We start from the raw sequence: 23,131 nt of genomic DNA on the forward strand, positions 1-23,131 counted from the left end.
CAGTGTGCATCCGATGAAGTGAGCTGTAGCACACGAAAGCTTATGCTCAAATAAATGTGTTAGTCTAAGGTGCCACAAGCACGCCTGTTCTTTTTGCAAATACAGACTAACACATCTGCTACACTGAAACCTATATTTATTGGCTATTTGTCGCTGTTTCTGCAATGGGACTCTGTTAAATGGATTGCGAGGCTGTTTAGCTTCACTCTGCCCCATCAGTAACTAAGGGCTTGTCTACATTACCTGCTGGATCAACAGGCAGCGATTCATCCAGTGGGGGGCGGGGGGAGGGGAGGGTCGATTTATTGTGTCTAGTCTAGACATGATAAATTGACTGCCAAGCACTCTCCCATCGACTCCGGTACTCCAGCAGGGCGAGAGGTGCAGGCGGAGTTGACGGGAGAGTGTCAGTAAATAGATCTAAGTACTTTGACTTCAGCTATGTTATTCACGTAGCTGAAGTTGCAGAACTTAGATTGATTCACCCCCGCCCACAGTGTAGGCCAGGCCTTATTCTGTCACCTTTGCTGAGATGTTGGATCTAGTTTTGTTGATACTACTTACAGTGCATCAAAACAGTATCTTTTTAGTCCAGCAATAGAGGGACACCACCGTTACAGAACTGTGCTAAATGAGTTTTCTAGACTTTTTTAGATCAGCATTTCTCAACAACCAGTCTGTGGACCGGCACCAGTCCCTGAGAGCTCCCTGACATTTTAGGAAGGCAGCTGGTCCCTGGTATCAAAAAGTTGAGAGCTCCAGACAGTTAACAGTTATTTGCATCTGCTAGGAGGCTACAAGCTACAGACTGCTTACCGCTTACTGCTTGGCCCTGCCAGCGGGACCCAAGCTGCTGCCTGATGCAGTGAGGCCTCCCTCCCCACTTGAGAGCAAGGGACCGCTACACCATGGCCCATGAAGTGATGTCTTGAAGGCTTGTCAGGCGTGCACACACTTGGATGTCTTGGGCATCTATAGAGACAAAGCTGACTAAAATCACGTAAGATGTGAGCAAAAAATTGTTCACTGGAAAGTGGGACAGCTGTGACTATAGGATGTTCTAGAGAGCCCCTGTTCTGTGCAGTCAAGGAATATTTTTGTTACATTAACAGCTACAACAAGAATGTGAGGGACATAAAATGAATACTTCTGAACTAATGAAGATGGTAACATGTTGTAAAACAGCAGAATGACTAAGCAGAAAAAAAAATACAGTTGTGGTCAGCAAGGCCTTTTCCTCAAGGATTAGTGTTGGTAACAAGAAGTTAAAATAATGTAACAATCAGAAGTAAATGGAAAATCTCACCAGCCTCATCAAAACAGTACTACACTTAAAGCTAATGATGGGGGACCTTCAGAAGGTTCTAAAATTGTTATGCTCAGCCAAACCTTCAATGTTGTTAATTTTCCACCAAATTTGGTGTATTTCTGAACTCTTCAGCTCCTGGAGTCAGATGTTCATGTGAGAATTTAAACAAAAATAAAATAAAAAAAATCATTGTTTCTAGCCCTTGTCATTGTGAAAGAAATCTGGAAAATATGACCCCAAAAGGCTCAGAATTCAGAAAGCAAATAAGATCTCAATTCTTTCTTTAGTATCATGTTTTGGGTATCTGACTCACAGTTTGAGTGAGATAGGGGCAGGCAGTGAGGGTGCGAGGCAAAGAGATTTTGATAAAATGTGAAGGAAAGAAGTGGGAGCAATAAGAGAAAACTACACTCAAGGGAGGAAAAAAAAAAAAGACTAAATGGAAACCACAATTCCTCTGGGGCTAATTTCAGTTGATTTGAAGAGAATGTAATTGATAGGGATATTTTAGATTCAAAAGCAGTGAGAGCTCTGGAAAGTGTTTTGGCTTCATTTTACTTTTTATTTTAGCACTGGCCTGCATCCTTGGGATATATCAGCTCTGGGAGATGTCAGCTTTTCACCACCAGTGGCTGTTCAGGAAGTCTATAGCAGCTTGTCTTACAGGTAACAGATCCCTTAGAACAAATCGACAAGGCAGACTGCAATACACGTAGAGATCTACACCTTTTCCGGTAGTGACAGACTGACCGTGAGAATCTGCAACAGCTGACAGAGCAGTAGCAACTGTGGTGCTGCCTAACATTAAATAAAACATCACAAATTGGAAAAAAAAATGCTGTCCAGTAAAGTGGAGTTGGAGAAGCACTTTACAGCCTGAAAGCTCTGTGGCTTCCCACTATATGATTTAAACTTCCCTTTCTGTAAATGGATAATACACAACTGTCTTTGTGTGAAAGAGGAAAGGGGGCAAATGAAAGCATGTAAAAGATTTGGGGAGCTCTCAGTGGGACACACTGAGTGTGAGTTTGGAGGCTGGAATGACTTTAAAAAAAATCTTACTAGAATTCACTGATGTTTTAGTTTCTAATTATAAAAGAGCAAAACATTTTTGATCTCTCCCATCTCATAATCGGTGCACCATACAGGGTGTGAAGGTTCTGCTTGGGGTAAGGTTTTGACCTTTTTTTTTTATCCTAAATTTGAGATCCAAACACCAGAAGATGGTGAAAGCTTCTCTTACCCAACACTTGTTCCCCCCTGTTCTTAGGATATTAAAAACCCAATCCTGCAAGATGCAGAGCCCCCATCAAATCTCAATCATCTTGCAAAGAACACTTGATACTTCTAAGAATCCAGGTCCAGATGAATTAGTCTTTCAGAAAGCTCTGTTGAAGACCACTTGCTTGAGCGATATTACCTAAATTATTCCCTGTGCACTGTATAATCCATACAATAATAGAATGAGATTTCAACATGCTACTTTTGGAGAATGATACAAACTTACAGTAAATGTATCAGCATGATTGTGTATTACTGATCCCTTTTAGTCCCTCAAGCGCATCCCTTAAGGGATAGGCCTCATGACCTTCACCCCTCTCTTCATGGAAACTTGCAGTTCAAGCATTAGGAGACTGGCCCTCTGGGTTGCAGCCCACCCTTGTTTCCGAACCATGATAATGTGACAGGACCAACTGCTTTTGGTTCCAGTGATATTTCTCTTCAGGAACTTGTGACAAGATGTTTGAAGTGACACAAACAGCATCTTCAAAACAAAGTATTATTTATTCATTCACCCAGAGGCCAAGGCGCTGGCTTTTATTTTTCCGGGTTGGTGCTCTGCCCTGAGGCCACGCCTGCACTCTGCCTCTTCCTGTCCCCGCTCCAGCCCCTCCCTGCCGTGAAATTGACGAGACAGCCAACAGTGGAAGTAAGTAAGTGAGTATCTACACCAACACTGCATCACCCTAACTATACAGACATAAGACCTACACCTCTCGCGGAGGTGGAGTTATTGTGTTGGTGTAGTAGGACACTTACATTGGCAGGACAAGGCCGTAGTGCGTACACTGACATAATTAGGTCGACATAAGCTGCCTTATGTCAGCCTAACGGTAGTGTAGACCAGGCCCCAGATTATCTCTATTCTGGGGTTGCAACTAACGTAAACATACCCGAGTTAGCTTTAATTTAGCTTGTCTAAGTTGGAGCAGTGGAGCCGCGGCAGCTTCTGTTTGCCAGAAGCTGGGAATGGGAGACAGGGGGTGGATCACTTGATGATGACCTGTTCTGTTCATTCGCGCTGAAACACCTGGCATTGGCCACTGTCGGAAGACAGGACACTGGGCTTCATGGGCCATTGGCCTGACCCAGTGTGGCCGTTCTTATGAGCTGTACAAGCACTCCTAAAACTCAAGGTAATTATTCAGGTGACAAGCCCACACAGAAACCTGTACTGCTGTGATTGCAGTTCTTTTTCTGGAGCAGTTTATTCACTGCTTTCCCTCTTTCTCCCCCATTATATCATTTAGAGGAGGCACGGTTTCATTGCTATGGCTCTTACTTGCTTTTTGGTTTTGTCCACCTTACAGATGAAATGTTACTGGCAGTAACCTAATTATTGTACCTGATTAAACCATCCCCTCATGGATTTTCACTCTGATGTTCAGTTAATTTGTACTGACATTTTTTCCTTTTTAAGTTTTCACAAAAAAATCATCAAGTTTCTCAGGGAATTTTCAACTCTAAAAGCTTCCGTGATTGCTCTGCAATATCACCACCATCACGTGCCCCAACTCAATATCTGCTAGCAACTTTTGAAACATTTAAAATTCTTTCTAGCCCGTGTGAAAACCACTGTAGTTTAAAATCCTCAGAGCCAACTGCTTTAACATTTCTTCCGTGAGGCATTAGTAAGAACTTGACTCGTCCACGTTGGTTTCATTCTGTTGTTACTTGTTTGAATGGGATAATGATTCGAGATGCTCAGCTAGCAGACTCAAATGGAATTATGTAGTCAAAGATTATTAATCAAAGATGCAGACAGCACTATACAGAAAGAAGACATACCCCTGTAGATGGTGAAGAGGTGGTAGTTTGGTCCCTTTCTCTGTACCTGGTTGCAATGCTGATAATGTTCATTCTCAATCTAACTTTCCAACACTAGTCCCCTTTATAGGGTGTGAGACAAAGAAACTGCTTTTTGGAGGAAAAATTCCTTTCCCATAATTCATTTTACCATGTGTTCTGTTTCTTAATTACTCATGAAATTTCTTGTATGATCCTCAGTTTACTTGATTGATGAGTAAAAAGGACTCTCTAACCTGGTCATTATTACTAACAACTGTGACAACCAACAGTTCTTAATGAGTTACCCATTTTTCAATGGGTGATTATTTTATCCACTACAGAGCCCATCTGCAATAACAAATATCCCTTATCAGTCACCCAGTTTTGTTTATAACATACTTCTGTAGCCACTTTTATTTGTTTGAGGGGTCTTTTCCCTGAACATCTATATTCCCACACACTTGGAGCTGCTGCTGATAATTAGATACAACCCAACACTCAATCACATTAAAAACTCCTGAGTACAGGTCACTCACAGGTTAAGAACTAATGCTCTGGGCCTTAGAATTCAAAGATACTCTTTGCAATATCATACAGATTCTGGGAGAATGGTTAATATGCAAATAACTGTAAGATACAAGAAAAAAAGGACTACAGAGATTCATATTTACTGACAATGTATATCTGATATTTTCATCTTGTGCCTCAAACCCAAGTCAGTTCTGGTTTAGATTGTAAAGTTGTTGTGTTTGTGTCTACAAACAACAATGCAATCACAGTGGCCATTTTCTCATTTCTTGCAATTACTGTATGTTACAATTCCAATAACTCACACAGAAGCCTCTTTGTCCCAAGCCTCTCAACTGAGCTGTATCATACTCTCATAACTCCTAAGCTCTATTCAATTTCTACTCTAGTCAGCTTTTAAAAAATAGAATTTGAAGTAGTTTCAGCTATTATAGCTGCCCTTAAATCCCTTTCCCCATTTTGGTGGCAGTACAATCACATTTTTTATAAAGGTTTTCCTCCCTGTTTTGTGTAAGACCACACAACCAAAAGGGAGGAAGACGACTGTATAAGGGAAACAGTGAAACTAAATATACACAAAGAAATGTTGAATGCACAAAGTGAAGAAACTGGAAAGAAAGAGAAATAGTTTGTCTCTGATCTTTGTTACAGTAACCTTTGGTGTAACCTGTATGAATTTAAATACTTACGACTGTTAAAAAAGTGTGATTTTTTTTTAATTGAAAGTGTCCCATTAATTGTTACCTCAAAACATAGTTCAAAAATGTATTTTATTCTCCACTAAATTTTGAAGAAAATGAAATGTTTTCATTTCCGTTAGGAATTTTTCACTGAAATTTTCAGTTTTCAACAACTGAAAACTGAATTTTTTGTTTTTTTGTTTTGTTTTTTTACAAAGCCCTAATAGAAATTTTCTCATGACAGTTTCCATTCATCAAAAAGTAATTTTTCATTGAAAAAACTGATGAACATTTTAATCAGTTCCAGTCACCACATTTCTTTTAATCAATATGTTAAACATCCATTTTTCTTTTAGGCAGAGACAGAGAACTCTTTAGTTAAAGGATTATTTTAAGGAATTAAATTTAGCCCTATCAGGTGGGTTCTGGGTTTCAGGCACAAATTTACATCCATGCATGAGCATCTGTTCCTTTTGTTAAAACACTGATTTTTACATGAACCCCGTCATCAGGATCTGAGCACCTCACAATCTTCAATGTATTGATCCTTAACACCTAAGAAATATTATTATCTCCATTTTACACATGGGAAACTGAAACACAGTTAAGCTTAGTGACTTGTTCAAGCTCAAGAAGTCTGTGATGGAGCAGTGAATTGAACTTGAGTCTCAGAGTAGTGCCCTGACCCCTAGGCCACCCTCATTCTCTAGAATGTAAGTAGAAAGTAACTGACACACATGCTGTCAGAAAGCTGCCCAGTGCCGGATTCAAACTCTGAGTACATGGGTACTGCTCAGGTTCACGGCATGTCAGCTTGAATCACCCAGTTACTCTGACAAGTTGCTCTCCCTCCTGCTTGTCAGTTCCATTCATGCGGGGCGACAGGGTGGAAGCCCCCTTCCGTGGGCAGTCATTCCACACACTTGATTGCATGTCCTTGTTTAGAGTCTCTAGTCACTGCTATAATACAAATAAAAATTCTGGGATATTCCTTTGTTTTTTGCATTGCTCTGGATTTCTTTAGGCATGTAAAGATGCATGTATGGAGACACTGTCCCTTTTCTGCTCCCTTGTGCCCTGTGGAACCATGTGACTTGCTCATGAAAACGGAAAAGAGACATGAGGAGCAGGCGTTTGGATGCTACAGTGAAGAAGATGAGGGCTCCTAGGTATTTGGACACCAAGACCTGCCCAACAAGGATTCACACCATCACACAGCCAACCAGTTTTGAAAGGTAAAAGACTGCTGCCTTCATTTTGAGTAATGGGTAGACTTGCAGTGGGGCACGCACAGTGGTGAGATCTTAGTGGCACTGTCTTTTCATTTTAAGGTCAGGGTCCTGTGAAACAATGTAAATGGAAACACAGTTTATAGATTTCAGAGTGGTAGCCGTGTTAGTCTGTATCCGCAAAGAGAACGAGGAGTCCTTGTGGCACCTTAGAGACTCACATTTATTTGAGCATAAGCTTTATTTGAGCATTAGCCCACGAAAGCTTATGCTCAAATACAAGTGTTAGTTTCTAAGGTGCCACAAGTACTCCTGTTCTTTTTACAGTTTATAGAGTGTGCCTCAGCCTCTGATACTCACTAGAGGGCACTAAGATTCCATTCCCAAAATGATGCTATAGCTTTTGAACAAATGGATTAAGATGCGAACAAATAACGGGCCAGTTTCATTTGGTCGTAATTCCCTCAGTGTAGAATTTGACTAACACCAGGTATGGGCTTGGCCCAATACAGCATGCTGAAATCACCCATGTAATATCCATTTAACACATCCAGATGACACAAAAGCAAGCTTGGTTCTTGTTTCAAGACAAACCTAAAACTTAGGGCAAGTTTGTCAAATTGTTCACAGATATTTTTGAAAATTCAGGCCAGGCGTGAGCAAGGCTGGGCCAAGTGATGGAGACGGATGAAAAACAAAGAAATCTCTTTGGTGGCTAGAGATGGTCCTGAGTGGCAGTGCTTGAATTGGGAAAGTTCAGCGTATTCATAGCTGGGGTTCAGGATCAGACCCATGATTTTGACCTGAAGCCAGATACAACTTGGTGGTTTCAAACAGGACTTTATTATAGGTTTCCAGCTCCATTCAAATCTGAAACTCAAAAATTCAGGGAATACAAATTCCAAAGTACTAAAAAAGGATGTGGATGAATCTCTATCTACCCAGAGATACAAAATGTAAATAGAAAAGGCACGGGGGAACTGGAAACTGAGTGCAAGGGTGGTGGGTTTTATGGATGCTTGTCCATTAGAAGGAAGACTGAGTGCACCAATTTACTTCACCCAGGTCCCCATGTAGTCTTTAGATGGTAACTACTTTTGGTCACTACTGATATGGCATTACTGTGAACTTATGACAAAGGGTCTGATGACCAGACGTCAGAGTTCTCTTATCCCCCCTTTCACCATCTTTTAAGGGTACCAGCGTTATTCGAAATGTCATGCATCCCAGCAGTAACTATTTGGGATATAGAGAAAATGAATCAACTTTCATAAATTATCAGGGTCAATTCCGGTCACTACTTATATCGGAAATCTCTAGGGAAATTGAGGTATTGCAGGGAGAGGTGTTAGAAATGCAGTATTCTCTACCCTTTGAATCAGTGTAGTTTTTATGGGCCATTCTGGTGTTGGGGGGTGTTTTTCTTTTTGTAGGCTTATAATCCCCAAATCCTTCCTCCTCATTCATTAAAGATCTGATGTCACTTTTCCTCAAACTAATGTCCCACACAAATTAATAAAAATGTCCCTGGAGGAGGGATTCTTCACTTCCAACCCAAAGCCATACTGGGTTTACACCAGTGTGGTGGTTTTCACCAGACTTGTATACATATTTACTTTATTGATGCATATGAACTCCTTGCTCTGCAAAAATATTTATTGAAGTGAATGGGTGCCAGCATATGGTGTTTTGGATCATGATCTTATGTAAATGGAAATATGGATATACTGGATAGCTCAGAGGTGGGCAAACTATAGCCCAGGGGCCACATCCGGCCCTCCAGATGTTTTAATCTGGCCCTTGAGCTCCCGCCGGGAAGCGGGGTCTGGGGCTTGCCCTGCTCCAGCGCTGCAGCCAGGGAGCGAGGTCGGGGTCTTGTCCCACTCCACACAGCTCCCGGAAGAAGCGGCACATCCCCACTCTGGCTCCTCCACCCCCACCCTCCCGCCACGAGAGCCAATGAGAGCTGCAGGGGCAGCACCTGCACACAGGGCAGCACGCAGAGCTGCCTGGCTGCACCTCCGCATAGGAGCTGGAGAGGGGACATGTTGCTGTTTCTGGGAGCTGCTTGAGGTAAGCGCTGCCCCTGACCCTCTCCCATGCTCAAACCCCCTGCCCCAGCCCTGGTGCCCCTCCTGCCCTCTGAATCTTTGGTTCCAGCCTGGAGCACCCTCCTGCACCCCAACTCCTCATTCTCAGCCCCATCTCACACCCCCAGCCAGAGCCCTCACACCCTCCTGCAACCCCCAATTTCATGAGCATTCATGGTCCACCATACAATTTCCATACCCAGATGTAGCCCTCGGGGCAAAAAGTTTGCCCACCCCTGGGATAGATGCACTCTGAAATGTTGTGGTGCTGTATATGTAAATGCCAGGTATGCATAGCACTCAACTATGCTGGCTAATGCTGAGCTGCTAAATGAGGTATTTGCACTGAGAGAATCAGGATTCTAGCAGCTAGGCAACATGGAAGTGACAGATTCAAGATGCAAAATGATGCTGTCACCCTACAGCCCTTTCACATTAGATGATCCATCATTAGCTCCAGTGCTCATTGCTGGCAATGTCGGTGAAGGCCATCAAGGGCCTCAAATGTTACAATTCAGAAACTGCACTCTGCTGATAGAAATTAAAATCAGGGCTGGAGAATAAAGTAACTTCTAAGGACCAGCTCCATGATTGCTGAATGACAGCTGTACCTAAGAAGTGAGCCTTCTTTTGTGCTGTACAGATTAAAATCCATTGTCAAAGAAAATCCTTCATAAAGCATGAACTGGAGGTCTTTTTGTCTGGATCATCCCAAATTATCACCCGCTTGCCTAGGGTGCATAACCCTTTGGCAACCTTTGAGGAAGTAGAAATTTACCTAGGGATATTACAAAACACAGATGTATCCTGCTGTTTTTATCAGCCACTTCTGGGATGGACAGAACCCAGACCATTAAGAGGAACAATCAAGGACAGTCACTTGTGGTTAATTACCCACAGCTATTATACAGTAGAGGTATAGTGCAGTAAATTGCAGACACCTAACAAATAAAGGAATCCTAATTCAATTAATAACACTCCAACCTGCAGACATCCAACATGTCCTTCCAACCTTACACCCCAGATTAGGAGTGTCTCTTTCGCACTGGAGGGTTATTCCCTGGCCTGTCAGACTCTTTGGGCCTACAGTAGCAGCAACAGATGGTCCCTGGCTGCAGCCCACACCGTGCAGTCTCCTTTTCCCAGATCCCATCCTCCAACTGTTGGAGCACTAGCAGCAGGAAGTCAGGGTGGGATTTTCAGCTAGCTCACTAACCAACTGAGGCTCCAGAGGCAGGGCTAGTCTCTTCATGGCACTGCTTTTGATATGTGGCAAAGAGGCTACCCAAAGTATTTCTGCATTGAATCAAGTGTGTGCTGCACTGGACCATATGCCTGTGTATAAGAGTGCATAAACTGTGTTGTCCCAGTGCCTAACCCATCAGGTCACAGAGGGTGGCTTTTTCCTACCCTTCAAAAACTGGTGTTTTAGTTTACTGGAGATCTTCTAGCAGCTACATCACTGCTGTGATCGTTGCCAATACCACGCCATGCGTTAGAGAGCTGTGGTATCCTAACAGCCTTGTGAAAACAAACAAGCAACCTGCCTTCACAACTAATGCAGCCGTCACACATAGTGACCTCTGAGCTCACTCACAAACCAAAGCTTTCTATGGAGTAGGAAAAGCTCTTGCTTAACCATGCATGCAAATAAGGGCCAAATCCTAAAAAGGGCTGAGCATCTGAAACTCCCACTGATAGGAAGAAGGATGGTCATGTAAGGCACTAACAGGCACTCAGAAGAACCGTTCCCAGCCCTGCCACAGACGGCGGCTGTGACTTTGGGAAGGTCATTTAATCTGTCTCTCACATTCTAATCAGTTTTTTTTTAAAAAAGACACTTATTTCTGTGCCTAAGGGTGCTGTGGTATTAAATCCATAAATATTTTGGGAGGTGCTCTGCTGATGCTTAGAAAGATAGCTGTAGGTCAGACAGATCTGGCAACGTCCTGCCACATCCTCAAGAGACATTACTGAATTAAGGTTAAGTATCTTTGGGGTCCATTGTATTAAATGAATGGTTTATGTATTATTATGGGCCTGGATTGTATGTTACCACTCTAGGTGGGAGATGTGATGTGAGGCAGAGGGTTCAAAGGACTATATTGAAATTGTGCCAGACAAGAATGGACTTGTGGGACAATAAATGTTAAATGGATTTCCTGGGGAATACCTAGGGAGAGGTTATTGCAAATTCCCCAGCTCTGGTTATACAAGAACTCGGCCTCTTGAAGTCATGCTCTGAGGAGAGGGTGATTGTCTGCTGATCACCTAATCCTGGAGGCTCACGATCAAAGGTTCAAGCTCTGTTAACGGAAGACTGAGCTATTCATTGTCCGTAGCAGATTACCACATGGGCTGATGGGGCCTGTGCCCACAGGCCCTGGCCAATTTGGGAGCCCCCGCAGGCAGAACTCTGGACCCGCCGCCCTGCTCCTCCTCTTCCCCTGAGGTCCCGCCCCCTGGCCAGGCCAGATACCAGAGCTGTGGTAGGGTGAACATATTCTCTTCCTCCCAACCCCCGTGCAGAGCTGGCCAAGCTGCTCTCCTTCCCCCTCTTTCTCCACAGAGCTGGCCCCTCAAGTCCCTCTCTTCCCTTCCTCCCAAGTGGAACTTCTCCCGTCAACCCATCTCTCCTCTCCCCTTCCTTCTGTGAGGAGCTTCCCCTGCCCCAAGCCCCTCTCTCCCTTCCCTTCACCTCTTGCACGGAGCTGCCTCCCCCCAAGCCCTTCTGCCTGCCCCCCCCCATTTTACACACAGGTATAGTAAAACACACAGAGGTTAAGTAAATTGCCTACAGTCAAGCACAAAGTGAATCAGTTATCACTGCTAGTTAGTAGGGTTGCCAACCCTCCAAGATTGTCCTGGAGTCTCCAGGAATTAAAGATTAACCTTTAATTAAATGTCACGTGATGAAACCGCCCGGAATATGTTCAACCAAAATTGGCCACCCTGCTCGTTAGAGAACTCAAGAGTCCTGACTCCCAGTCTCCAACACTTACCAATAGACAATAGTGTTTTAATAAAAAGCCTCGTGTCTCAGCTATTACAATATTTGGCACTTGGGCAGAGTTCCGTGGCATAATGCTGTGTTATGTGTTCAGCTAGCTGCAGCTGTCCACACTCACTCACCTGAAACGCCAGGCTTCAAAACTACTGTCACAAGTATCAGCAGGGTTATTAATTCAAAACCAAACACTTTATTGAAAAGATGACAACTTTAAGATAGCCACATTTTTAGTGCATTGAACCATTTTTTTCATTCATATTTATTTCTGCGCTGCCTATCTTATATTAGTGTTTTAGATTCTGCCCTGAGCAACTTACAATCTAGTATTTTTCCAATAAATACGTAGCTTATATTTAGTGTTTTTAAACTACAAGCTGCTTTATAAAAGCTGAATAATTCATCCTCACTCCCTGCTGGGAGGTAAGTAAGTAAAAATTATTTTATGATTTAGAAACTCAACAACGCAAAGTTATGCAGCAAGAAAAGATCCCCTAGCAAGGAAAAGAACTCATGTTTCTGGATCCACAGCCAGTACCCAGACACTCTGACTACATCAGCTTCTCCAACCGTTCGAAAAAGAAAATTTACATATTGTATCTAAGTTAGACAGGAACAATTGAAGTATTTTAAATTATTACATATTTTTCTTTATTAAACCAGTTGCGATAAGATAGTCAGTTCTAGCTTATTTAAAACAATAAAAGGCAGTTGTCCTCAATACCTAGCTGGTTTCCTCTCACAGCTGATTTTTTAAAAAGACTTTTCCAGCCAACCCAATACATTACATATAAGCTGTCAAGGTTCCTCCCTGTCATAAATATAAAGGGAAGGGTAAACCCCTTTGAAATCCCTCCTGGCCAGGGGAAAGCTCCTCTCACCTGTAAAGGGTTAAGAAGCTAAAGGTAACCTCGCTGGCACCTGACCAAAATGACCAATGAGGAGACAAGATACTTTCAAAAGCTGGGAGGAGGGAGAGAAACAAAGGGTCTGTGTCTGTCTGTAGTCGTCTTGGCCAGGGACAGAACAGGAATGGAGTCTTAGAACTTTTAGTAAGTAATCTAGCTAGGTATGTGTTAGATTATGATTTCTTTAAATGGCTGAGAAAAGAATTGTGCTGAATAGAATAACTATTTCTGTCTGTGTATCTTTTTTGTAACTTAAGGTTTTGCCTAGAGGGGTTCTCTATGTTTTTGAATCTAATTACCCTGTAAGATATCTACCATCCTGATTTTACAGGGGGGATTTCTTTATTTCTATTTACTTCTATTTTTTATTAAAAGTCTTCTTGTAAAACACTGAATGCTTTTTCATTGTTCTCAGATCCAAGGGTTTGGGTCTGTGGTCACCTATGCAAATTGGTGAGGCTTTTTATCCAACATTTCCCAGGAAAGGGGGGGTGCAAGTGTTGGGAGGATTGTTCATTGTTCTTAAGATCCAAGGGTCTGGGTCTGTAGTCACCTAGGCAAATTGGTGAGGCTTTTTACCAAACCTTGTCCAGGAAGTGGGGTGCAAGGTTTTGGGAAGTATTTTGGGGGGAAGGACGCGTCCAAACAGCTCTTCCCCAGTAACCAGTATTAGTTTGGTGGTGGTAGCGGCCAGTCCAAGGTGTAATATTTTGTACCTTGGGGAAGTTTTGACCTAAGCTGGTAAAGATAAGCTTAGGAGGTTTTTCATGCAGGTCCCCACATCTGTACCCTAGAGTTCAGAGTGGGGGAGGAACCGTGACATGGTGGCACAGTGGCGGGATTAACCTGAAATCATTTTGAGATCCAGTTGAGATTTTTTGAACTAGAAATACAGATTTTAAAAAGGAATTTTTAGGAAGTCCAGAAGCAGCTTTGAAACTGAAAGCAGCTTGGTTTCTCTCTGCTTTGTGGCCAAGCAGAGACAAAAGGGGATTATCTTGTGAATTGCAGGTTTTCTTTGCCTGGAGGTAGGGTACTTAACTCCTGCAGGGAAATTCACAGTCTTCCAACCCAGAGGTTTTTTTTCTTTTCTTCCTAAAAGTAAATAGGGGGTGTGTGCTCTACCCATTTGCCTGGAGACAAAAGTGGCAGGGTTTTTTTTAGGATTTTGATTTTTTTTTGTTTTACAAGGAGCACAGGTTTGAAAAGAAATTTTGTTTTTCTTCTTTGGGCTGGGTAAGCAGGTTTCCAAGTAGTTGGAGGTTTTTTGCTTTAATTTGGGCCCAGAGCAGAGACAAGGGAATTGTCTTTTTCTGTAGGCTGACAATCACTATCAGAGAATAGGTATTCTATTCCAGCACAGCAAAATTTTACAGCCAAGTTTTGTTTGTTTATTTCTAAACCTCGGGTGTAAAGTTAGTTAAAAACAGAGAGGTTAGAATGGCCAAATCCTCGGCTCGACTACAGCTGGAATTAGCCAAATTTCAGGCTGAGGAAAAACAAAGGGAACGTGAAAGACAGATAGAACTCATGCGGCTGGAGAAGGAGGTACAGGAGGCTGCCCACAAGAGGGAAATGGAGGCAAGGAAGCATGTGGAGGAGATGGAGAGGATAAAGGCCCAGCAGAATATACCAACAAACCCTAGCAATCCTTCTCCAGGTACCACTTCCCATCCCAGAAAGTTCCCCACCTACAAGGCAGGTGATGATACTGAGGCCTTCTTAGAAAACTTCGAAAGGGCCTGCCTTGGGTACAACATCTCTACTGACCAATACATGGTAGAGCTGAGGCCGCAGCTCAGTGGACCCTTAGCTGAGGTGGCAGCTGAAATGCCTAAAGAACATATGAACAAGTATGAACTGTTTAAATCCAAGGCGAGAGTCAGAATGGGGATAACACCCGAGCAGTCTCGTCGGAGGTTCAGAGCCCTAAGGTGGAAACCAGACGTGTCATTTACCCGACATGCCTACCACATTGTGAAACATTGGGATGCCTGGATATCAGGAGCAAGTGTTGAATCTCCAGTAAATTTGCCCTTCCTAATGCAAATGGAACAATTCTTAGAGGGTGTTCCTGAGGAAATAGAAAGATACATCCTAGATGGGAAACCCAAAACTGTAATCGAGGCAGGAGAGATTGGAGCCAGATGGGTGGAGGTGGCAGAGAAGAAGAAAACTGGTCGCAGTTGGAGCGAAGACCAGAAGGGACCACCCCAGACCACACCCTATTACCGGGGGCCGCCCAAAGCCCCACCTACCTCCCAAAGAACCCTCCAGACCCCTTATCGTCCCACCACCCCGTTCTCCAGCAACCCACCTCGCCCCGGTGACCCGTCAGCTGGACGATGTTTTAAATGTAACGAGCTGGGGCATGTAAAGGCCAACTGCCCCAAGAACCCCAACAGATTACAGTTCATTGCACCGGAATCACACCAGAGGTCCACAGGCCCAGATACCTCCCAGATACCCTTGGAGCGGAGGGAAACTGTGAGTGTGGGCGGGAAGAAGGTCACCGCGTGGAGGGACACCGGAGCACAAGTGTCAGCTATCCATGCTTCCTTAGTGGACCCCAATTTAATCAACCCCGAGATCCAAGTGACGATTCAACCCTTCAAGTCCAACTCTTTCAATTTGCCTACAGCCAAGTTGCCTGTCCAGTACAAGGGCTGGTCAGGAATGTGGACTTTTGCAGTCTATGATGATTATCCCATCCCCATGCTGTTGGGGGAAGACTTGGCCAATCACGTGAAGCAGGCCAAGAGGGTGGGAACGGTTACCCGCAGCCAGGCTAAACAAGCCGTGGGGCCTAGCTCTGTTCTGGAAACTGCTATCAGGGCCCGGTCAGAGGTGATGGACCCGGACCCCAGGCCAATGTCTGCAACAGCAGTAGTGGATCCAGTCCCAGACGGAACCAGTCCCAGAACCGGAACCAGCCAAACAACCAACACCAGACCCCGTGCCAGCACTGAATCCAGTACTTGCAACCTCAACACCAGAGGGCCCCACCGAACCTGAACTGGCAGCAGCCGATAACCCTACACAAGAGGCTCAGCCGGAGCCTGAATCCAAACATAGTGCACCAGCGGAGAGCGGTTCACAGTCAACAGAAACAGCTCCATCCCCTATATCGCTTCCAGAGGGACCAAGCCTATGTCCCCAATCCAATGAGGAACTGATGTCTCCAGCATCAAGGGAACAGTTCCAGACCGAACAGGAAGCAGATGAAAGCCTCCAGAGAGCGTGGACGGCGGCACGGAGCAACCCACCGCCTCTCAGCTCTTCTAATCGATCCAGGTTTGTTGTAGAAAGAGGACTTTTATACAAGGAAACTCTTTCTGGGGGACACCAGGAAGACTGGCATCCTCAGAGACAGTTGGTAGTTCCAACTAAATACCGGGCCAAGCTCTTGAGCTTAGCCCATGATCACCCTAGTGGCCATGCTGGGGTGAACAGGACCAAAGACCGTTTGGGGGGGTCATTCCACTGGGAGGGAATGGGCAAGGATGTTTCTACCTATGTCCAGTCTTGTGAGGTGTGCCAAAGAGTGGGAAAACCCCAAGACCAGGTCAAAGCTCCTCTCCAGCCACTCCCCATCATTGAAGTTCCATTTCAGCGAGTAGCTGTGGATATTCTGGGTCCTTTTCCGAAAAAGACACCCAGAGGAAAGCAGTACATACTGACTTTCATGGATTTTGCCACCCGATGGCCGGAAGCAGTAGCTCTAAGCAACACCAGGGCTAAAAGTGTGTGCCAGGCACTAGCAGACATTTTTGCCAGGGTAGGTTGGCCCTCCGACATCCTCACAGATGCAGGGACTAATTTCCTGGCAGGAACTATGAAAAACCTTTGGGAAGCTCATGGGGTAAATCACTTGGTTGCCACTCCTTACCATCATCAAACAAATGGCATGGTGGAGAAGTTTAATGGAACTTTGGGGGCCATGATACGTAAATTCGTAAATGAGCACTCCAATGATTGGGACCTAGTATTGCAGCAGTTGCTCTTTGCCTACAGAGCTGTACCACATCCCAGTTTAGGGTTTTCCCCATTTGAACTTGTATATGGCCGTGAGGTTAAGGGGCCATTGCAGTTGGTGAAGCAGCAATGGGAGGGATTTACACCTTCTCCAGGAACTAACATTCTGGACTTTGTAACCAACCTACAAAACACCCTCCGAACCTCTTTAGCCCTTGCTAGAGAAAACTTACAGGATGCTCAAAAAGAGCAAAAAGCCTGGTATGATAAACATGCCAGAGAGCGTTCCTTCAAAGTAGGAGACCAGGTCATGGTCTTAAAGGCGCTCCAGGCCCATAAAATGGAAGCATCGTGGGAAGGGCCATTCGTGGTCCAGGAGCGCCTGGGAGCTGTTAATTATCTCATAGCATTCCCCACCTCCAACCGAAAGCCTAAGGTGTATCATATTAATTCTCTAAAGCCCTTTTATTCCAGAGAATTAAAGGTTTGTCAGTTTACAGCCCAGGGAGGAGACGATGCTGAGTGGCCTGAAGGTGTCTATTACGAAGGGAAATGTGCTGGTGGTGTGGAAGAGGTGAACCTCTCCATGACCCTTGGGCGTATGCAGCGACAGCAGATCCAGGAGCTGTGCACTAGCTACGCGCCAACGTTCTCAGCCACCCCAGGACTGACTGAACGGGCATACCACTCCATTGACACAGGTAATGCTCACCCAATTAGGGTCCACCCTTACCGGGTGTCTCCTCAAGCTAAAACTGCTATAGAACGGGAGATCCAGGATATGTTACAGATGGGTGTAATCCGCCCCTCTGAAAGTGCATGGGCATCTCCAGTGGTTCTAGTTCCCAAACCAGATGGGGAAATACGTTTTTGCGTGGACTACCGTAAGCTAAATGCTGTAACTCGCCCAGACAACTATCCCATGCCACGCACAGATTATCTGGCCCAGTTCATCTCTACCTTGGACTTAACCAAGGGGTACTGGCAGGTACCGCTAGATGAATCTGCCAAGGAAAGGTCAGCCTTCATCACACAACTCGGGCTGTATGAATTTAATGTACTCCCTTTCGGGCTGCGAAATGCACCCGCCACTTTCCAAAGACTTGTAGATGGTCTCCTAGCGGGATTAGGAGAATATGCAGTCGCCTACCTTGACGATGTGGCCATATTTTCGGATTCCTGGGCAGACCACCTGGAACATCTACAAAAAGTCCTTGAGCGCATAAGGGAGGCAGGACTAACTGTTAAGGCTAAGAAATGTCAAATAGGCCTAAACAGAGTGACTTACCTTGGACACCAGGTGGGTCAAGGAACTATCAGCCCCCTACAGGCCAAAGTGGATGCTATCCAAAAGTGGCCTGTCCCAAAGTCAAAGAAACAGGTTCAATCCTTCTTAGGCTTGGCGGGTTATTACAGACGATTTGTACCGCACTACAGCCAAATCGCTGCCCCACTGACAGACCTAACCAAAAAGAAACAGCCAAATGCTGTTCAGTGGACCGGAAAGTGTCAGAAGGCCTTTAACAAGCTTAAAGCGACACTCATGTCTGACCCTGTACTAAGGGCCCCAGACTTTGACAAACCGTTCCTAGTAACCACAGATGCATCCGAGCGTGGTGTGGGAGCAGTTTTAATGCAGAAAGGACCTGATCAAGAATTCCACCCTGTAGTGTTTCTCAGCAAAAAACTGTCTGAGAGGGAAAGCAACTGGTCAGTCACTGAAAAAGAATGTTATGCCATTGTCTACGCTCTGGAAAAGCTACGCCCATATGTTTGGGGACGGCGTTGCCACCTGCAAACCGACCATGCTGCACTAAAGTGGCTTCACACCGTCAAAGAAACTAACAAAAAACTTTTTACCAAGGTTTTGGGAAGTATTTTGGGGGGAAGGACGCGTCCAAACAGCTCTTCCCCAGTAACCAGTATTAGTTTGGTGGTGGTAGCGGCCAGTCCAAGGTGTAATATTTTGTACCTTGAGGAAGTTTTGACCTAAGCTGGTAAAGATAAGCTTAGGAGGTTTTTCATGCAGGTCCCCACATCTGTACCCTAGAGTTCAGAGTGGGGGAGGAACCGTGACACTCCCCCACTCTGAACTCTAGGGTACAGATGTGGGGACCTGCATGAAAAACCTCCTAAGCTTATCTTTACCAGCTTAGGTCAAAACTTCCCCAAGGTACAAAATATTACACCCGTTATCCTTGGACTGGCCGCTACCACCACCGAACTAATACTGGTTACTGGGGAAGAGCTGTTTGGACGCGTCCTTCCCCCCAAATACTTCCCAAAACCTTGCACCCCACTTCCTGGACAAGGTTTGGTAAAAAGCCTCACCAATTTGCCTAGGTGACTACAGACCCAGACCCTTGGATCTTAAGAACAATGAACAATCCTCCCAACACTTGCACCCCCCCTTTCCTGGAAAATGTTGGATAAAAAGCCTCACCAATTTGCATAGGTGACCACAGACCCAAACCCTTGGATCTGAGAACAATGAAAAAGCATTCAGTGTTTTACAAGAAGACTTTTAATAAAAAATAGAAGTAAATAGAAATAAAGAAATCCCCCCTGTAAAATCAGGATGGTAGATATCTTACAGGGTAATTAGATTAAAAAACATAGAGAACCCCTCTAGGCAAAACCTTAAGTTACAAAAAAGATACACAGACAGAAATAGTTATTCTATTCAGCACAATTCTTTTCTCAGCCATTTAAATAAATCATAATCTAACACATACCTAGCTAGATTACTTACTAAAAGTTCTAAGACTCCATTCCTGTTCTGTCCCTGGCAAGAGCAGCCTCCAGACACAGACCCTTTGTTTCTCTCCCTCCTCCCAGCTTTTGAAAGTATCTTGTCTCCTCATTGGTCATTTTGGTCAGGTGCCAGCGAGGTTACCTTTAGCTTCTTAACCCTTTACAGGTGAGAGGAGCTTTCCCCTGGCCAGGAGGGATTTCAAAGGGGTTTACCCTTCCCTTTATATTTATGACATAAGCTATCTAGGCTTTTCTCTGCTCCTCTCTCACCAGATTCATTCCTTGCCTATTTGAATGGGACTTTTAGACTGCCAAAATTTCACCTCTTTGAAATATGTACACCCACTGCTCCCTTCCTCCCTGTATTTGTAAACAGACCTTCCCTTGTAGGAGGCTCCCTGGCCCCCCCTATGTGGAGCTGCCCTGCTCCCAAGCCCCTTTTTAGTAAAATTGTGCATTTGTCCCATTTGTTCTTGCCAACTGATGATGGACAATTGCTCAGTTTTGCAAAAAAAGTCAGAATATCCAGGGTAGGGCTTAAAAAGGGGACTGTCCTGGCCAAAACAGGGCATATAGTCACCCTAGACTGTGGTTAGAGCGGTCCAGGAAGCCTGGACAGCTCTGGGGAGCCCCGGACCCTCCACCTGCCCTGGTCAAGGAGCAAGGGTGCCAGAGAGCAGCCCCTGGCCCATGTTCCTGCCCCCCAGGGTGTGCGGTCCAGGACAGGTGGAGGGCCAAGGCTCCCTACAGCAGCCCAGGCCCTCTGGGCAGCTCTTACCATGGCCTGGCTTCTGGCTAGGCAAGGTGTAGAGCCATAGTGAGACAGGGAGGAGCAGGGGGCCCCGTGGGGGTGTGTGTATGGGGCCCAAATGTTCTTTGTGGCTAGGGCCCCAATAAATCTTAATCCACCTCTGTTCATGGTGGACATATCACAGGAGACAGTTCTGAACTTGTAAGCATGGGGGAACAGTTGTGGGTTTTGAAGGACTGACACCTACCAGAGCCAAGGTTTGGAGTTGGGATGACCCCTGCTAAGCTTTTTAGAATGCAGGTAGGTTCTTTATTGTTTTCTCTGTAACGCTTTCACCTCAAGTGTAAATGTGCTTGTTTGCAAAGACCTGTGTGGTAGCTTGTAACTGTGGGAAATACACTGGGCGTAGCCTCTGTAGATAAAGCAAAGCAAAGCAAAGCACAGTTGCTGGCCTTTCAGGCAATCTGGGTTGCTGGGGATATCACAGTGTAGACAGGGAACTGTGTAGCCTGGAATAACCCCAGTGAGGAGGGAGAGACATGCAATTCTCTGGCCCAGAAGGCTACAGCTGGGAGCCTAAAACCAGATGATTTTGGTGAACTACAGCAGGGGAATATAGGGGCAGTTACCTGAACTGTGACAGTGGGTACACAGCAGCTTTCAGGATTTGATCCAGAATTTTTAAACAAAATTCAAAAGAAAAAATGAAAATAAAATCTGTGGTGTATCAACATGTGCCCTTTTCTATACATAAGACATACAGACATAACTGTGTGTTACATGAGAATGGCCATACTAGGTCAGACCAAAGGTGCATTTGGCCAAGTATCCTGTCTTCTGACAGTGGCCAACTCCAGGTGCCGAAGAGGGAATGAACAGACAGGTAATCATAAAGTGATCCATCCCCTATTGCCCATTCCGAGCTTCTGGCAAACAGGCTAGAAACACTATCCCTGCCTATCCTGGCTAATAGCCAATGATGGACCTATCCTTCATGAATTTATCTAGTTCTTTTTTTAATCCTGCTATAGTCTTGGCCTTCACAACATCCTCTGGCAAAGAGTTCTACAGGTTGACTGTACATTGTGTGAAGAAATACTTTTTTTAGCTGCCTATTCTGCTGCCTATTAATTTCATTTGGTGACCCCTAATTCTTGTGTTATGAGTAAATAACATTTCCTTATTTACTTTCTCCACACCAGTCATGAATTTATAGACCTCAATCATATCCCCCCCCCCCCCAGTCATCTCTTTTCCAAGCTGAAAAGTCCCAGTTTTATTACTCTTTCCTCAAACCCCTAATCATTTTGTTGCCCTTTTCTGAACCTTTTCCAATTCCAATATATCTTTTTTGCGATGGGGCAACCACATCTGCACGCAGTATTCAAGATGTGGGTGTACCATGTATTTATATAGAGGCAATGTGATATTTTCTGTCTTATTATCTATCCCTTTCTTAATGATGTCCAACAATCTGTTCGCTTTTTTGACTGCCGCTGCACATTGAGTGGATGTTTTCAGAGAACTATCCACAATGACTCCAAGATCTCTTTCTTGAGTGGTAACAGCTAATTTAGACCCCATCATTTTATACGTATAGTTAGGATTATGTTTTCCAATGTGTATTACTTCACATTTATCAACATTGAATTTCATCTGCCATTTTACTGCCCAGTCACCCAAGTTTTGTAAGATCCCTTTATAACTCTTCGCAGTGAAGTCTGCTTTGGACTTAACTATCTTGAGTAGTTTTGTATCATCAACAAATTTTGCCACCTCACTGTTTACCTCTTTTTCCAGCTCATTTATGAATATGTTGAACAGTACCGGTCCCAGTACAGACCCCTGGGGGACACCAGCATTTACCTCTCTCCATTCTGAAAAATGACCATTGGAAGACATACTGATGGAATGGCACTATGAATAAAATGACTCCTTTGTGGAAGCCCTTTTCTTGGTATATTTCCATTACCATGGATGAGGTTGAGACTTTTTAAACTGTACTTTGAAATTCAGCTATTTAAAAAGGGCCTTTTTTTTTTTATAGGCACTGAATAATTTTGGAACCCATGGGTGGAGACCTAGATGCTTCAGATGCAGATGTGTGTAACCCTTCTATCTTGTGATTATTGGCAGCAAAAAGGGTCAGATTCAATATATTTTGGCTCCCTCTTGACAAAATTAAACTGCCTTAAGCCCTCACCCAGAAACCTGCAAAAACTAAACAGATGCCCTTATCAGACAGAACTTCCCCACTCCAAGACTGTTTACACTCAAATAAATCTTTACTGGGGAGAAGAAAACAGACAAACTTGGGGAAACACAGCAAGTGAGAGAGTGAGTGTGTGGCCCATGCCTGCTTGGTGTGGCACTCTATCGCCCTCTAGTGGTAGTTAGAACAGCTAGAGTTGATGAGTCTGCTAAAGCCTTGGCTATAAGAGAGATGTGTCTTTTAGCTCATACAATAGAAGCTCATGCATTAAGCTCCAGTGATCACAAGTTTGATCCTGGCTAACAATGACAGGGGCTGTCAGCATTACATATGTAAATTAAGCATAAAATACACCCTCCCCCAAGCAATTTTGGCAGCAGTCCATCTAACTCCCTTCCCCTGCTGGTGAGATTGTCCCACAGGTAATAGTCCCTTGGCCACACCACATTTACTCCTGGGGGACTTCTGTGCCAAAAAATTAAAAATTCGGTACACAATGTTTTAAAATGCTGCATATTTCATTTGTCAAAACACCACAATATACCATAATCTCTTCAGTTTCAATTATTTTGGTAATTTATTTCAAAATACCTGTCAACAAGTATGTCAACATTACAGT

At 44.4% G+C, this 23,131-nt stretch overlaps 1 long non-coding RNA gene across 3 annotated transcripts in view; it reads left to right on the forward strand.

The window, feature by feature from the left end:
- Nucleotides 1-22,340, forward strand: part of LOC140907570 (uncharacterized) — a 39,831-nt gene extending 17,491 nt beyond the window's left edge. For 2 of the 3 annotated variants that reach the window (XR_012157541.1, XR_012157543.1), the window contains 2 exons: nt 6,611-6,821; nt 22,101-22,340. This is a non-coding gene — a long non-coding RNA (uncharacterized lncRNA). Of the gene's footprint in view, nt 1-1,879; nt 1,976-6,610; nt 6,822-22,100 lie in introns of all 3 variants that reach the window. The other variant, XR_012157542.1, reaches the window with a different exon arrangement.
- The last annotated feature ends 791 nt before the right edge of the window (nt 22,341-23,131 follow it).

Source organism: Lepidochelys kempii, chromosome 2, assembly GCF_965140265.1.
Source record: "Lepidochelys kempii isolate rLepKem1 chromosome 2, rLepKem1.hap2, whole genome shotgun sequence".
NCBI lineage: Eukaryota > Metazoa > Chordata > Testudines > Cheloniidae > Lepidochelys > Lepidochelys kempii.